This window comes from Aquarana catesbeiana, linkage group LG05, assembly GCF_042186555.1.
Source record: "Aquarana catesbeiana isolate 2022-GZ linkage group LG05, ASM4218655v1, whole genome shotgun sequence".
NCBI classification, from domain to species: Eukaryota; Metazoa; Chordata; class Amphibia; order Anura; family Ranidae; genus Aquarana; species Aquarana catesbeiana.
This window is the reverse complement of record NC_133328.1, coordinates 236,363,340-236,378,911: the sequence shown is the minus strand read 5'-3', so window position 1 is coordinate 236,378,911 and position 15,572 is coordinate 236,363,340. Positions and strand designations below refer to the sequence as shown.

Here is a 15,572-nt window from a genome sequence, read left to right as displayed (position 1 = left end):
GGAGACCCGAAAGAGGACGCACAGGCTGAGCGGAACGGCCGTATAGCAGGAGTAGAACGGCAACTGCCGTCTGTGCTTGTCATGTCCAGACCACGGTTTCCGCTCACCTCCTGCTGTGTGGCCCAGTCATCAACAGGCCATGGACCGGCACCAGTCAGGGACCCGGGGGTTGGGGACCCTTGTGTTAGAGGATGGATGGCTATGTTCATTCTCCATGGTCTCTACTGTATGTACAAACATAACCACCCATAGAGAAGTGTACATGACCACAACTAAAATGCACTGCTCATTCCAAACAAAAGTCAAGGCGAAAAAGAGAGGTTTGGGAGCTTATAGAGGATGTTATAAGGAGGCAGAAACACATAGTAAGGAACAATATCATGAAAAATAGATTACAGGGCTATTAAGTAGTGGACGTGTATGGATTATCATTTTTTTTAGAGAACGACTCTATTGTTAATGTTGCTTGATGTGCTGACAAGGTCTCTGTAAGATAAATAATACATTAATACATGAAAATGATGAGACTTTTGCAATGTCTTTGAGGCTGAAGGTTCACAGGGACATTGATTATATGGAGGGTATTAAAGTATTTTAAAACAAGATGTGATGTATTACCTGTACATTTGCTTTAAAGCGGACTTTCAGTCATTTTTTCAACTTTCCATCTATAAAATCTTCTGCCCTTGTTTTTTTAACTTTGCATAGTAAAACATTTTTTTTTCTGCCAGTAAACACCTTATACAGCCCACTTCCTTTTTCTTGTCTGGTCATTAGCTTAGGCGTATGACATCATGCACAGCTCTCTCTCTCACTCTCGTGAGAGTTTGCCAGGGAGGGAGGGGGGATGAGTCATAAGAGGGCCAATGAGAGCTGCTGGGATGCAGAGCTGGAGGTGTGCCTCTGTGTAAATCCAGGAAGTGAACAGGTAGCAGCTTCAGCTGCCCACAGTTAAAATGGCTGCAGACAGACTTAGTGGAGAAAGGATTTCTGCAGCATATTTGGCAAGTACAGAATCACAGTATATATAAAATAATATGCAAAGTGATTGGAGGGAAGCTTCAGAATGGCAAAGATGTTTTTATTACAAACTATGTAAGCAGACTGCAGTTCTTCTTGTAGCTTCTTTTGACTGAAAGTGTATATTGATGGCTCAGCGCCTTGTTGACTTCATTTTTCTGCTAAGAAATGTATGATAATGTAATATGTATGATTACAACAAGTCGAACTGGATTGTATTGTAATGTTACATGTTTGCTAATCTTCTTTTGGCAATAAAACTTTTTGATTAAAAATTAAATAAATGAAAATGCACTATGCTTTCCTTATAAGAGATAACTGGACCCCAATACAACATTTATTGACAAACTAAGTTCAATGTCACATGTGAATTTTTAGATGTGTAGCCGTGTGTTGCCACTAGTTACTAACATCCACGCATATTCACCCTGCTGCCAGACATCCATATGTCACACTGGTAGACAATTAAAAGTTTTTTGCTTTGGTTTTTTTTTGTTTTATTTGGGAGATTGAACTTGGTTGGAGAAAGGGATATGGGATGCCCACAGAACAAATTGGTATTTGCAATGTTATAGCGGATCCAGCTTACATTGACAAATGTAGTGGTTATGCTTTATATTTCCTTGAATAAGACAAAAAATGGTGGACTCTAATCTTGACAGCGTTACTTCAGACCATTCTTCTCCTCTGCACTCTCCCTGCAGACTTTACCTCTAGGACACTTCTCCTCCTGCGAAATATGGACAAAATATAGTAAGAATTACTCCTGCGCTTGTGAAGGCGTTTATTGTGTAAATAGGTAGTATTGTTGAAGGTGAAAAGACTGAAGGAGATGGTAATGCGTGTCCCACTGCATCAACTGGAGGGGTGGTCTGGAGAAGACTGTGTAGAAGAAGGTGGATGGAGGCGCGTGATCAACCGCCTAACATCAAAACATGTTTGGTTTATTCATGTAAAATGGAATACAAACATATAAATAATACAAATACTACGTGTCGTAAAAACAGGTGACAAAATATGCACTAAAAAGTTAAAATAGGGATATGCCCATGTTGAGGCAGGTATTTAAAATAGGCTGACGCGTTTCGAGGGTGACCTCTTCATCAGAGCCTGGAGAACAGGAGCAGTCTGTGTGAGCCGGTAGGCCGACATGTGTACATGGGGAGGAGTGGCTAGTTGGAAGGTATGTCCTGTGATGGATAATTAATTACTCTAAGCTCCATACCAGTCCATGTCCAAGCATTTATAATATATATATATATATATATATATATATATATATATATATATAAATAAATAAATAAACTCCTCCTGCACAACACTTTCCTGTCACAGCATTAGACATTCTGTCCCATCATCTTGAGCTGACTAGGCCTCACTCTGAATAAGTCCTAGGAGTAGTTTCACTTGATGATTTTTTATAGGCCAGGGGCCTGCAGTACCCCTTCTTGGCAGTCTTGAACATTGAGTCGCACCCCCCCCCCCCCCAGACAGGAGTGCTCCTCCTGCACGCAGTCTAGCACTCCATCCTTCAGTTCAGCCAGCCGACAACTCCCCCAGTGGCCTGTTATCTCAGCTTATATGGGAGGCCTGCCCCCTGCCAATTCCAGTTGGGGATTAGTCAGAGCTCCTCACATGAGCTGCCTGCCACTCCAGTTCAAGGCCCTGCCCCTCTTCCAGAACATTCTCCCTGGAAGCAAGGGAGGCGCCTCAGAACTAAAGCACAGGTAGTCACACCCACTGCTACACTAACCACTCCCTGCCCCCAGATCAAGAAAAACAAACAGGCCTAGCTCGCAGCATAGGCCTGCTTAAATTTACCTGTACTGACAGAACCTACAGCACTACACCTTTAGCACCTCCTATGGTAGAGGGTGCTACAGATGCAATAACTTTCTTATTTCCCCACAGGTGAGTTGAACATTCTGCAATCAGCTCAGCAAAGGATGTTTTATATATCACTTTACCCTGTCACACCCTGGAGAAAAGCAGCATGAATCAGGTAGTAATGTGTGAACACACACAGACACACCCACACAGGTTGAACCAGATGGTCTAGTGTTTTTATTCAACCGTACCAACAATGGAAAATGAAAGCGACTGAATTAATAAATATGAACTGATGCTTGTTTGATGCTATCCCTTCCCCCAGGCCCAGCCTGTTTGGATAATCCTACCAATCAAGCTCACTGTGCTGGCTCAAATCGTTGTTACACACTCAGCTTAAATAGATCGTGAGCCGGATTGATTACCCTGGTTAACCCTAATAACCTGGAAACCTATACTGTATCTTAGGTGTATTCCATATACCGTGGTACCTTGGATTACGAGCATAATTCATTCCAGAAGAATGCTTTTAATCCAAAGCATTTGTATATCAAAGCGAGTTTCCCCATAGGAGTCGATGGAAACTCAGATAATTTGTTCCACAGTGACTGCTATTGTATGCAGTACTGCATGTGGCCAGAGTTGGGGGGGGGCGCTGGAGACTGCTCGGAGATGCTCAGATGCACTTGGAGACACTCGGGAATAGAGTGTTTCCGAGTGTCTCCGAGTGGCCCAAGTGCATCCGAGCGGCTCCCAGTGTCACCGGCGCCCCCGCACCTCTGGCCAAATGCGGTACTGCACACCCCATTGGCTTGAATCCTGCTTGTCTTGAGAGACAACGCTCGCATATCGAGGATTTAAAAAAAAAAATAGCTCGTATTGCAAAACACTCGTAAACCACGTTACTCTCAATCCGAGGTATTACTTATAGAGAACCCTTCTGGAGCATTGGATACATGAGCCCTCACTTCTGTAACTTGTCTTAGAAGTCCTGTTGGTTAGGAACAAGACTTCCCCAGTACATAGCTCTGGCCGACTCAGTACCTACTGCCAGGTGCTGGTTTGGCTTATTAAGAGGCTTGTCAAGCTCAATCCTGAGTCTACCACAAAATGTCACCTCCCCACACACTGTTAATGCACACCACAGTCACAACTGCTTCAAAATGGCTTCATCCTGATCTCCATCCATGGGAGAACACTCCTCTAACATATTTCACCTGATTTAAAGCTTAATCATAGAGATGTGTACATATCACTTCATTGGTACATGAATTTACATGTGTTACATTGCACTGGTCTTTATTATGTCCAAACAGGCCTACAGTTGCAGTAGTTACATATACTCATCGGCCATTTTATTAGGTACAATATGCTATTACCGGGTTGGACCCCCCATTTGCCTTTGGAACTGCCTTAATTCTTCAAAGCATAGATTCAACAAGGTGGTGGAAACATTCCTCAGAGATTTTGGTCCATATTGACTTGATAGCATCATGCAGTTGCTGCGGATTTGTCGCTGCACATCCATGATGCAAATCTCTCATTCTACCACATCCCAAAGTTGCTCTATTGGATAGAGATCTGGTGACTGTGGAGGCCATTGGAGTACAGTAACCTCATTGTCATATTCAAGAAACCAGTTTGAGATGATTTGAGCTTTGTGACATGGTGCATTATCCTGCTGGAAGTAGCCATCAGAAGATGTCTACACTGTAGTCATAAAGGGATGGGCATGGTCAGCAACAATACTCATGTATGCCGTGGCATTTAAACAATGCTCAATTGGTAATAAGGGTCTCAAAATGTTACACCACCACCAGCCTTAACTGTTGATGGATCCATGCCTTCATGTTGTTTATCCCAAATTCTGACCCTCTTGTCTGAAATCGAAACTCATCGGACCAGGCAACGTTTTTCCAATCTTTTATTGTCCAATTTTGTGCAAATTGTAGTCTCAGTTTCCTGTTCTCAGCTGACAGGAGTGGCACCAGGTATGGTCTTCTGCTGCTGTAACCCATCTGCTTCAAGGTTCGATGTGTTGTGTGTTCAGAGATGGTATTTTGCATACCTGAGTTGTAACAAGTGGTTATTTGAGTTACTTTTGCCTTTCTATTATCTCAAACTAGTCTGTCCATTCTCCTCTGACCTCAACAAGGCATTTTCGTCCAAACAACTGCCGCTTGCTGGATATTTTCTCTTTTTTGGACCATTCTCTGTAAACCATAGCGATGGTTGTGCATGAAAATCCCAGTAGATCAGCAGTTTTTGAAATACTCAGACCAGCTTGTCTGGCACCAACAACCATGCCATGTTCAAAGTCACTTAAATTCCCATTTCTTATCCGTTCTGATGCTCAGTTTGAAAGTCAGCAGGTCAGCAAGTCATCTTCACCGCATCTAGATGCCTAAATGCATTGAGTTGCTGCCATGTGATTAGTTGATTAGCAATTTGTGTTACCAAGTAATTGAACAGGTGTACCTAATAAAGTGGATGGTGAGAGTATATACCTTTTAGATGTAGAATAGTGTAGTAAGTTCAGTTCAGGTTATAGTTAAGCAACACTCTATCATGGTAAAAATAGTTAATATATTCTTTAACCGCTTGCCGCCCGCCTTATGACGGCCGGGCGGCGTGGCTCTCATTCAGGGCGGGCATCATATGACGTTCGTCCATTTAAACAGGGCATGCGCGTGATCGCGTGCGCGCAGCCCTGTACTGTCGGTGACAGCGTGTCACGGAGACACCACTCGTCACCGAGGGGGTGAACAGCCATTGAGCATGGCTGTTTACCACGTGATTGGCCGTAATGAAGTCACGGCCAATCACAGATTATTATTATTATACAGGATTTATATAGCACCAACAGTTTGTGCAGCGCTTTACAACATGAGGGCAGACAGTACACTTACAATACAAATCAATACAGGAGGGATCAGAGGGCCCTGCTCGTTAGAGCTTACAATCTAGAGGGGAGGGTCAAGTGGAAACAAAAAGGTAATAACTGTGGGGGATGAGCTGATGGAAAAATGAAAATACAGTTGTTAGGTGTGGGTAGGGTAGGCTTCTCTGAAGAGAAGGATTTTCAGGGATCGTCTAAAAGCTAATAGAGTAGGAGATAATAGGACAGATTGGGGTAGGGCATTCCATAGGATTGGAGAGGCTTTGGAAAAGTCCTGGAGGCGAGCGTGGGAGGAGGTGACGAGGGAGCTAGAGAGCAGGAGGTCTTGAGAGGAACAAAGAGAACGAGTAGGTTGGTTATTTAGAGACTAAGCTAGTGATGTAGCTAGGGGCGAAATTGTGGATGGCTTTGTACGTAGTTGTTAGAATTTTGAATTTAATTCTTTGGCCGAGCGGAAGCCAGTGGAGGGATTGACAGAGAGGAGTGGCAGACACAGAGCGATTGGTAAGGTGGATGAGTCGGGCAGCGGCATTCATAATGGATTGAAGAGGTGATAGACTATGTAGAGGTAAGCCAATGAGAAGGGAGTTGCAGTAGTCGAGGCGAGAGATGACCAGATGGTACCTCCCCACTTTGCACGGCGCATGCACGTCAGTGGCAGCATGTTCCCAGGAACACTGCTCATCACTGACGCTGGTAAACAACTATTGGCTGGCGGCTGTTTACCAGGTGATCGGCTGTGATCCTTTAACAGCCGATCACTAAATGCAAATACAGAGCGGTAATAAAATGTTACCGGGTTCTCCTCCTCACACACACCGATCGTGTGTGAGAAGGAGATTGCGGTAACATCTTGTTACCGCTTACAGTGTACACTAATCACACTGATTTCCCCCCCAATAAAGAGGACCTGTCACCACCCATCAAAGTACCTGTCACAGTCCATCAAAGTACCTGTCACAGTCCATATGAGTACCTGTCACAGTCCATATGAGTACCTGTCACAGTCCATCTGAGTACTTGAGTACCTGTCACAGTCCATCTGAGTATCTGTCACAGTTCATCTGAGTACCTGTAACAGCTCATCTGAGTACCTGTAACAGCCCATCTGAGTACCTGGCACCGCCCTTCAGAGTACCTGGCACCGCCCATCAGAGTACCCGAGTACCAGTCACCAGTCCATCAGAGTACGCAAGTACCTATCTGTAGCCCATCAGAGTACCCGAGTACGTGTAACCAGGCCATCAGAGTACCCGAGTACCTGTCACCAGCCCAACAGAGTACCCAAGTACCTGTCACCAGCCCATCAGAGTAACTGAGTATCTATCTGTAACCCATCAGAGTACCCGAGTACCTATCTGTAGCCCATCAGAGTACCCAAGTACCTGTCACCAGCCCATCAGAGTAACCGAGTACCTGTCACCAGCCCATCAGAGTAACCGAGTACCTGTCACCAGCCCATCAGAGTAACCGAGTACCTGTCACCAGCCCATCTGAGTACCTGAGTACCTGTCACCAGCCCATCAGAGTAACCGAAGGTACTACTTCAATGTTGGACCTCTGTATGTGGCCAGGCTGTGTAAAAGTCACACACGTGGTATCGCCATAATCAGGATGAGTAGCAGAATGTGTTTTGGGGTGTAATTTTTTCTATATACATGCTACATGTTAGAAATATCTTATGGTTTGACAACTTTGTATAAAAAAAAAAAAAAAAAAAAACACGTTTTCATTTTTTTCCCACATTTTCCCCAAACTTCTGGAAAAAAACTAACCATTCAAAAGACTCATTATGCCTCATAGATTATACGTTGGGTGTTTGCTTTCCAAAATTGGGTCATTTTGTGGGCAATTCCATTGTTCTGGTGCTCCAGGGTCTTCAAGGTTGAAAAATGAGTAGTGTCATTTTTGCTTGTAGAACGCCTGAAGCTGCTACTTCATTGTTGGGCCTTTGTATGTGGACAGGCTGTGTAAAAGTCTCACACATGTGGTATCACCATACTAGGGAAGAGTAGCAGAATGTATTTTGGGGTGTAATTTGTTGTATGCATATGTAAGCAAAGAATTGCAAAGAATTGTGGGGAAAAAAATACAACTTAAAAAACTCACCATGCTACTTACTTAATACCTTGGAATGTCTACTTTTCTAAAAAGGGGTAATTTGGGGGGTATTTGTACTTTCCTGACTTGGTAGTGTCTCAAGAAATGAGATAGGCCTTCAGTACATCAGGTGTGATCAGATGTGATCGATTTTCAGTGATTGGCACCATAGTTTGTAGACTCTATAACTTTCACAAAGACCAAATAATATACAGTGGGGACAGTATTCAGACCACATTTAATTTTTCACTCTTTGTTATATTGCAGTCATTTGCTAAAATCAAGTTAATTTTTTTCCTCATTAATGTACACACAACATCCAGGGCAGGACTTAGGGTGGTGGGGGCCCCTGGGCTTGAGTCGCTTTCGGGCCCTACCTTCTATACATTACTGTATTTATCGGCGTATAACGCGCACCGGTGTATAACACGCACCCCAAGTTTAGGAGGGAATTTTAAGGAAAAAAAACTTGCATTTAAATGCCCATCAATGCAGCCTTGCACAGCGTCCATCTGCAGCCTTGTCCATTCATCTGTAGCCTTGTCCAGTGTCATTGCAGCCTTGTCAGTGTAGCCTTGTCATTTGCAGCCTTGCCCCAGTGTCATTTGCAGCCTTGTCATTGCAGTCTTGAAGTTTAAAAATGGTGCCGCCGAGATACAGAGTCCTGTGTATCGCAGCAGTCCTGAGAGGAGCCGTGAGTAGCCGAGTGTTTGGGTACAGCATCACACAACTGCGCAATTGTCAGTTAAATCGACGTAGTGCTGTATCGCCAAAAAAATTATTGAAGTGCAATATTTCTATTATTACATTGTTTTCATTTCAAAGTATTTTATTGTATTTTCAGGAAACAGCTTACATGTCATCAGCATTAAATGAGGGAGTACACAGCAGGAGAATACGAACCTCCTTGGGGTTACAATTCAAACTTGTGACAATAGGCATGAGTAAGTCTCTGGACTGTGACATTACAGTAATACCTTCCTAGTCCAAAGTTCGTTCACGTAAACCATAGAACCCTGAGATTTGAACTGGTTGGGAGAAGGGGAGGGAGGAGAGACCGACAGCACCCCGAATGGGAACACACTGTGCCTGAACGGAACTCTCCGACCTATCCCCACCCCCCCCTTAGTAGATATAAAAAGTTTCTTGGCATCTAACAAGGCATAAAAACCTACGTCGAGTGCTTCCCTTGGGGGTTTGACCCCCTGGGTTCCCTACTACGGCATGAAAACAAAAAAAAAAAAAAAAGGAAAAACAGACCACACATCATCTTGTTAAGTCAATCAGATAATTAATATAAGAAAGGAAAAGAAAAAGAGTAGAGATGAGAGGGGGGAGAGAAAGAGAGAGAGAAAAGAGTAGTTGATAGCCAATCCACGGGAGGACTCCCCCCCGACCCCGAGACAGCCAGACGCATCATGGTTGAACCCCTGGACTCAGGGAAATGCCTATGAAACTGGCCCAGGGTTCCCAAATAGCTTCAAATTTCTCTTTGGTGTTGTTCAGGGTACTGGCAAGCTTCTCTTGGGCCATGATCCAAGAGATTTTGCGGATAGCCGCTTTGAAGGGCACCCTGGGTTGTTTCCATGCCTTAGCAATAGATAGCTTAGCTCCCAGCAAAATGAAATGTATCAATTTACGTGCCAGTTTGGGTGTTTTAGGTAAGTGATCGTTTAATAGAGCTAAGGCGGGGGACCTCGGGATCTGGGCTCCAGTAACTTTCTTAATCATGCGGAAAATCCTGCTCCAGAAAGGCCTCAATCGTGGACATTCCCAGAAGATATGTGCCAGGGAGCCCCTGAGCCGACAGCCCCTAAAACAACTGGGGTCCGTGGAGGGGAACATTTTGGCCAGTCTCTCCGGTGGAAGATACCATCTTGTGATAACCTTCACGCTGGATTCAACCAGAGAGATGTTCAAAATGCTCTTGTATGCTCTACCAAAGGCGACCCTCCACTTCTCTAGGGCCCACTCCAAGGAAAGGTCTGACTCCCAAGCTTTCATGTATGAGGTCTTGGCGGACTGACTAGAGAGTGACTGATAGATGATGGAGATTACACCCCTCTGCTCCGAAGCCTGACCGCACCATATTTCATATGGGGTGAATGCGTGGTTTGAAGAATTGTCTTTTCCCATCTGAGTAAGGAAGTGTCTGATCTGCTGGAAACGAAAGTTCTCGGAGTTAGGCATCTCTAGTTGACTCACACAGAAGGCCCTGGTGATAGGCCCCATTGATGTGAAGTAGTGTCCAATCCGGTACATCCCCTTGTTCAACCACCAGCGGAATGCTTTAATGTCAGTTCCCGGGGGAAAGTCAGGGTTATTGAATATGTGAGCCAGGGGGTGTCTGTAGGAAGTTATGGATTGAAGGTTTCTCAGAGAATCCCATAATTGAAAGGATTGTGAGAGGATAGGGATTTGGAATGCTTTCAAGTGCTCTTTAATGATGCTTATTGGAATGGCTCTAAAGAGGTAGAGGATTCTGGGGAGTAAAGTCATCTTGACTGCATGAATCCTCCCCAACCAGGATAAACCCCCTTTAGCCCATTTGGATAAGTCTGCCTCCAGTTTGCGGTATGTGTGAGGAAAGTTAGTTGCATAAAGGAGTTCTGTCTTAGCTGTGAGCCTTATCCCCAAATAATCAATGTATGAGTCACCCCATTTGAATTCAAAGGCACTCTGCAGGGATGGTAATATGGATGGGTTAAGGGAGATTTTTAGGGCTGAAGATTTGGCGTAATTGACCTTCAGTCCAGAGATCTTCGAGAAGTCTTTCAGGAGTTTGCAGAGGTTTGGAAGGGTGGTGGTTGGGGACGTGATAAAAAGGAGCATATCGTCCGCAAACAATCCACATTTGTGGACCTGGTCACCACAGGCAACCCCTTGAATGTTGGGATCTGCTCTTATTGCTATTGCTAACGTTTTGATAGCGATAGCAAAAATTAGGGGGGAGAGTGGGCATCCCTGCCTAGTGCCTCTTGCAATGGTTAGGGGTTTAGAGTATTGACCTTGCAAACGAATCACCGCTTGAGGGGAGGAGTATAGTGATTTAAGAGTCCCTAAGAAGTTGGGTCCGAATCCCCACTTCTCCATTATGGAGAAAAGGTAAGGCCATTCGATCGAGTCAAAAGCTTTGTGGAGATCCAGCGAGAGGATCATACCTTCTTGTTTCGGCCCCCCCTCCCAGTTAGATTGTAGAATGGATACTATATCTATTGCTCTCCTAATTTGGTCGGGACCTTGCCTACCAGGTATAAAGCCAACCTGGTCCTTGTGTATATAGAGGTTGATAAAAGAGGAAAGGCGGTTGGCTAGAATTTTAGTAAGAATTTTGAGATCGTTGTTAATTAAAGATATGGGCCTGTAGTTCTCAACTTCCTCATGGTTTTTGTTGGGTTTGGGGATCACTGAGATAAATGCTGTGTTTAGTTGGGTTTCAATGGGGGATCCTGACTTTTTGGAGTTAAAGAACTTCGCCAGGTACGGGGCTAGGGTAGCGCTATATTCCTTATAGTAGGGGACTGAGAGGCCGTCTGGCCCAGGGGCGGAGCCAGATTTAAGACCTTTAATTACCTCCCTAATTTCGGCCTCCGAAATGGGAGCTTCCATTAAGTCTTTACATTCTCTTGAGAGCGAGGGAAGTTGTAGATTCAGAAGGAACTCATTAACTAAGGGGCCTTTATCCGATTGGGGTGGGTTGTAAAGATTAGCATAAAAATCGTGGAAAGCAGACATAATATTGGTCGGATTTGCTGTTGGGGGTTGACCTGCTATCCTCAATTTGGGGAAGGTGAGGGAGTGAAATTTAGGTGAGAGTTTAGATTCCAACATTGAGCCGAATCTATCCTTGTGGCAGTAAAATTTGGCTCCACACCATCTAAGATTTTTCTCTGCTTTAGCCGTTAAAGCGAGATTCAGCTCAAGTCTGGTGGCGTCAAGTTTGCTTAGAAGGGTCCTAGACGGGTGTCGTTTGTGTTCCGCTTTTAGTTGGAGGAAGGATTTTTCGAGTCTTTGGATGTCGATCAATCGCTCCTTCTTAAATTTGGTTGCTAACCTAATTATAACTCCTCGAATAGTTGCCTTGTGGGCAGCCCACAGGGTTTCGGGTGATATGTTCTCCACATCATTTAAGAGGAAGTATTCTTTGATAGATTTTGCTATTTCTTGTACCAGACTAGGATCAGCTAAAAGGGATTCGTTTAGTCGCCAAAAGAAGCCTCCTCGCCCAGACAGAACATTTCTCAAGGTAAGAAGAACCAATGAATGATCCGACCATGTGGTGTCTAGTATTGCTGCCTTAGTGAACAAGGGAATGAGGGCTGTCTGGGTGAGGATGTGATCAATTCTAGCGTAAGACTGGTGGGGAGCAGAAAAGTGCGTGTAGTCCCTTTTGTTGGGGTTCATTTCCCTCCATGCGTCTACCAGGCCCTGTGCGTGAACCATCTTGGCAATCCTAGTGCTAAGTTTTGTTGGGCGAGTGAGTTGGTCTTTAGGGGGCTTAGTTTTGTCTAGACCCTGGTCAAACGCAACATTTGAGTCCCCTCCCAGGATGACTTTGCCTTCCAGGAGCGGTTCCAAAGTTGAGAACAGGTCCTGGAAGTATGACACTTGGCCCTTGTTTGGGGCGTAGTAGGAGACGAAGAAATATAAAACACCTTCTAGGGTACCCTTCACCACAATGAATCTGCCCTCTGGATCCCTAAAGTCAGCGAGATGTGAAAATTTGCAATTTTTAGAGAAGAGAATAGCTACCCCCTTCGTCTTGTTAGGGGCATTTGCTAAATAAAATGTTGGAAAGTGAGCATGTAGGAACTTGGGGGTGTACCGGATGGGGAAGTGCGTCTCCTGCAGAAGCACCACATCGATTCTCAGTGATTTATAATGATCCAGTGCTAGTCTCCTTTTCCTAGGGGAGTTTAGTCCCTGGACATTATGTGAACCTATCTTGAGGTCATTACCCTTCGCACTCAGGTCAGCCATAGGAGCAGAGGGGATAGAAGCCAGAGATCAAGCAGTCACTTACCCTTGGGTGTCTTCTCATACCGGATTTAGGCCAGGTTGTGCGGGGTAGTCCCCGGACCGACTCTGGGGTACGGGGGGGAACCCCCCCGGAAGGCTAGAAGAAAGAAAGGGGATGAGATGGGGAAGAAAAAGGTAAGAGACCTACTGACAAATAAAGACATAAAACAAGATATGGGTACCAAGAAAATACCCTTGGAGTTATGCGAATCGAAATCCGCTATAGCCCCAATGAACCACTTCAGACCGCCCCGAGGGGCGTCTGAAGTTCCGACACCAAAGGACTCAATAGGTTCTTTGGAATCGAGTGGAGGCACAAGGGTTCCACCCCGGACCCTTGTTATGTCAAACCTGAAGCATAACAAATACACACCATAACGGAAAACCTAAAAACTATAATGTCAGCCCTAGTTATGGGGCTCTAATCGCCTGAAACAACAATCAACCCAGGCAGGAATGTAAAATCAAAAACCCTGAGAATCCCGCCCCCTACACATCCTTAAAAGTCTACCCCCCCCCCCGTCTGACTATGTGGGGGAGAATTCCTGGGGGGTCACTGGATAATAGGGGCGGCCTTAATGGTCTAGCAAACCGGACCTCCCTCTGAAAGTGGGGAAGAAATATGGGTATTTCAGTCAAACCTAGACTTCTAACTGGACTAAGAAATGACACATCCTAATGAAAACTGGAAAACTAGTCCTGTATTCTGAACTTTATCTTAGAGAAACCGTGATCTTCATGGAGGAGCATATACTCTGTAGAAGTCTTCTTCCTCTGAGGTGGTTAGCTGGTTCTTGAGGGAAGCAAGATGAAGCAAAGGGTGGAAAGTGTTCGTTTCCGGCCTCCGTTATCGAAATAATTTTGCTAAAGTGGAAAAATGGTGTGTAAACCGAAAAGTTCGATGAGAGACTAGATGCGGGGTTTTCCATGTCCATAAGAGGAGAGAGGATTTGGAGCACTAGCTCCATCAACTTGGGGGGAGAACTGGCCCAAAGATGTCTCTGCCGAGACTAAAGGGAAATGATGCGCAAAGCGGTCCTTAGGGTGGTTTCCCATCCTTGCACTTCTTGGAAGGTCCCTTCATCCAGAGTGGGGATACGGGGCTGCCAGGAGGAGGGCGTTTAGTGGAGCCCGAGGAAGAAGACGAAAAGTCTATTGGCGCCTCCTGAGAGATTAGCCTGAGGGCGAGAAACAGTCTTTCACCTTCCTGGAGGCTCGTAAACGAGTGGGTCTTGCCCTGGATGGTGAACTTTACAGCAAAGGGGAAGGTCCAGCGGTATTTGATATCCCGTTGGGAGAGGACCGTGAGGAGGGGTTTTAGTGTTCTCCGTCTTTGAATAGTCGTAGGAGCGAGGTCAGCAAAAATCTGGATCTGGTGACCCAGGTGTTGCAGCTTAGGATTTTGTCGAGATTGCCGCATGACCTCTTCCTTTACCGCAAAGAAGTGCGGCTTGACGATTATGTCCCTTGGGGATCCGTCTTGTCTGGGGGGACCGAGAGACCTGTGAGCTCTGTCTAGTTCCAGACGTTGGGGGGTATGTTAGGAATAAGGGCTGCAATGATGTCCTGAACCGTGGAGGGAATGTCCGAAAAAGTTTCGGGGAGGCCTCTGATTCGAAAGTTATACCCCCTAGACCGGTTTTCGAGCTCGTCGATCCTAGAAAGGGCGACATCTAATTGTTCTTGAATGGTCATGAGGTGTGCTGCGTTTTGGTTGGTTCTCGCGGTTGTGCATTCCACCTTATCCTCAATGGCTTCAATTCTGACGCCCAAATTGGACAGGTCCGCTTTAATAGTGTTGGTAATCTGTTTTGCAGTATTAGCCAGTCCTTTCTCTAACAAGGATGAGAATTTAGCAAACATGTCTTCCTGCAGTGCTGTGAGGTCAGTTACTGAGAAGCCTGGTTGCTGGATGACTGGAAGTGGAAGGTGGGCCTGTGCAGGGAGGGCCTGGGGGCCCAGCTCCTGTTGTGTGAGACTCAGTATCTCAATGGAGGCCTTTGCTGTGGCCTGGGGCTTCGTGTGGCCTTGCAGTTGTGAATGGGGCGTTAGGGGGGGTCCCTGTGCTGCCTGAGCATAGGTCAGGGTCGGGGGAGAGAGTACTGGCCTGTGTCCTGGAGTTGATGCCTGCCTGTTGTGGCGGTCCGTCCGTGCTGGCGGCCATCTTGGGACTCCCGTCTGCGCTAGCTGCGGCGAATTGGGGGCCGAGATCGCGTCTCGCCGTAGGGCCAGACATCTCCTCCAGGTTCCCCGGACGTTCCCCTACTCGGGTGTGGTGTTGTCTCACCCGCTATTGGGCTGTGGCGGCTGGTGTGCGGCTCGGTGGTCCGGGGTGGAGCGGAGCTCTTGGCTCAAGCGGCCATGTTGGAGCTCTCGCGCATGCTATTATGCTATTATTACATTGTTATATAAAATAAAATAGTTCAACTCACCATAAGCAGAATCAGTCGGAGCCTGAGCGTGTCACTTGCCAACATCACCTGCCTTCAGATGCAGATTGTCACTTGCCACGTCACTTGTCAGCGGATGCAGGGTGTCACTTGTCAGCGGATGCAGAGTGTCACTTGTCACGTCACTTGTCAGCGGATGCAGGGTGTCACTTGTCAGCGGAAGCAGAGTGTCACTTGTCACGTCACTTGTCAGCGGATGCAGGGTGTCACTTGTCAGCGGATGCATGGTGTCACTTGCCAGCGGATGCAGGGTGTCA

General features: G+C 45.8%; 1 long non-coding RNA gene across 1 annotated transcript in view; it reads right to left on the bottom strand.

Moving 5' to 3' along the window:
- Positions 1-1,140: 1,140 nt before the first annotated feature.
- Positions 1,141-15,572, bottom strand: part of LOC141145862 (uncharacterized) — a 229,980-nt gene continuing 215,548 nt past the window's right edge. Inside the window, exon 3 of the long non-coding RNA XR_012244681.1 lies at positions 1,141-1,750. This is a non-coding gene — a long non-coding RNA (uncharacterized lncRNA). The remainder of the gene's footprint in view (positions 1,751-15,572) is intronic.